This window comes from Pseudophryne corroboree, chromosome 7, assembly GCF_028390025.1.
Source record: "Pseudophryne corroboree isolate aPseCor3 chromosome 7, aPseCor3.hap2, whole genome shotgun sequence".
Taxonomy (NCBI): domain Eukaryota; kingdom Metazoa; phylum Chordata; class Amphibia; order Anura; family Myobatrachidae; genus Pseudophryne; species Pseudophryne corroboree.
The window spans coordinates 506,589,198-506,591,410 of NC_086450.1; positions in this window are offsets into that span (position 1 = coordinate 506,589,198).

Below are 2,213 nucleotides of genomic sequence, written 5' to 3' on the forward strand. Positions count from 1 at the left end.
TCAGTTTGTAAGTTGGTGCAGGCAGCTAACAGGTAATAAGAGCTTTTTAAGAAGAAAGAAGACTTCAAGGGCCGCAGCACAGGCATGTCATGCTGACATTCTGTGCTGCGGCTCCATCACCTCCCCCAGCGGCGCTGCATACTCCCGCGCCCTGGTTGATGGGTACTTACAGCGGAGGCGCTCCGGTCTCATCAGGCACACATCACCGCTGCTGTTCTCCTGGATCGCGTGGCCGCACTTCAGGGATGAGGTAAGAGGGTTCCCGAGGTGGGACCCACCGAAATCGCGATCCGGTCGCGGTCCCAGGAGACGGACCGCGCCGCTGTTGTGAACACTGTGGCTGTGCAGGGACCCCACTATATCCACCAGGGCAGGGAGCACAGGTCGGATTTACTAAAATCCGTTTATTATAGGCTCCACAGTACCCGGTGGTGAAGTCCAGCAGAGGGGATAAGGCGCTGGCCTGTAGCCCCTCCTACAGCTCCAGGCGCCATCTACAGCAGGTGTTCCCGCCCTGGAGCTGCATCTCTCTCTCTCCCTCACTTCCTGTCAGCGTTTGGGCGCCATTTCACAGAGCTGCGCTGATCCTGGGACTGCTGGGCACTGCCTCCTCTGTAAAGCCTCCTGTCTCATCAGCGCTGTGCATTTACAGGATACTTAAGTATTCTACATGTCGTTTAGACGGCATTAGTTAAGAACAAGTGCATAACTATATGAATATTTAGTACAAGTATTCTGTGATATACATCCAGTGTTTACTGTGCATTGTTATATCTGTATACATACATATCTCTATGTAGTATTATAGGGGGGTCGAGCTTTTAGTAATGCGGCTCCGACTCTATGGAACTCACTTCCCCGCACAGTGCGAGAGGCCCCAACTATAGAATCCTTCAAAAGTAGACTCAAGACTTTCCTGTTTACTCAGCATTTCCGTAATGCCCCTCTAGTATCTGCATGCTTCTGTATTTTATGAAAAGCTGTTCTGTACTTCATTATTTTCTGTACTATATTATGCTATGTATCTGTTAAGCTCCTTGAGTCCTATTGGAGAAAGAGCGCTATATAAATAAAACTATCATTATTATTGTTATTATCATTATTTCTAGTCCAGTGCAGTCTTATTGTTTATATGTAATCATTTCTGCATTGTACCTGTGACTGTGTGTGCCTATAGCTGCTGTGTGGATTCTATTCTGTGTATCACACATATTGCTATCACTATATTCTGTACCCTGGGGAACTAAGTGCGTCAGGGTCTCATATACCATATAGTGTTCCACAGGATATACTGTTTTGTATTTTTCACTGTGTGTTTCAGTCACCTCATACCACTTAAATCCTCTGTTTGTGCTCTGCATTGCAATTGCGGTCACATATCTTAGGGGTTTTTTGTCAGGTATTGTGTTGTCTGGCTATATTGTACTGATACGCCCTAAGGCTACATTCCCAATAAAGTCTGCTGCACAGGGCGGGAAATCCGCAGATGCTCCTGCATCATGCAGTGCTGGCGACACGGATTTACCTGAGGAAATGATTTCTGCTGAGGGTCCAGGTACTGGGTGTTCTGCACCCCCTAGTCAGTCCACAGCACCTGTGGCAGATCCACCTTGGGTTGCATTTTCAAATATGCTGACTATGCTTGTAAAAAGACTTAAGCCCCCTGTGGGACCTCCTGTGCCATTACAGCCACATATTGTCCCTGTTGTTAATCCACCATGGGCGGATACTCTGTCAACCCAGTTTTAGCAATTAAATCAGTCCTAGGTTAAACAAAAACCTAACCCAAAGGGTCATCGAAGCGGGCCATTTCTTCCTCACAATCCACTAATATTTCGGATAATTCTTCCGATTCTGATGGGGAATATACTGATCCATCAGATGCTGATACTGCTGCTTCTGATGATTCTACAACACAGGTTGAAGTTCCTGACCTAGTGGAGGCGATCAAGCTGAGTCTTCAGATTGATGATGAGACTGGCCCTCCTGATACATCTAAGAATCCTGATAAGTTCAAACATCAGAGGGTTACTAAGTTAGTCTTACCACATTCTGACCATTTAATTGACATACGTCAGGAATCCTGGTCTTCTCTGGGAAATACATTTTCCCTGTCTAAAACGATGCTAGTTCGTTATCCTATCTCTGCTGAGTTGAGTAACAAGTGGGAAACCCCGGCACCAGTGAACTCACATGTAGCCCATCTTGTGGTG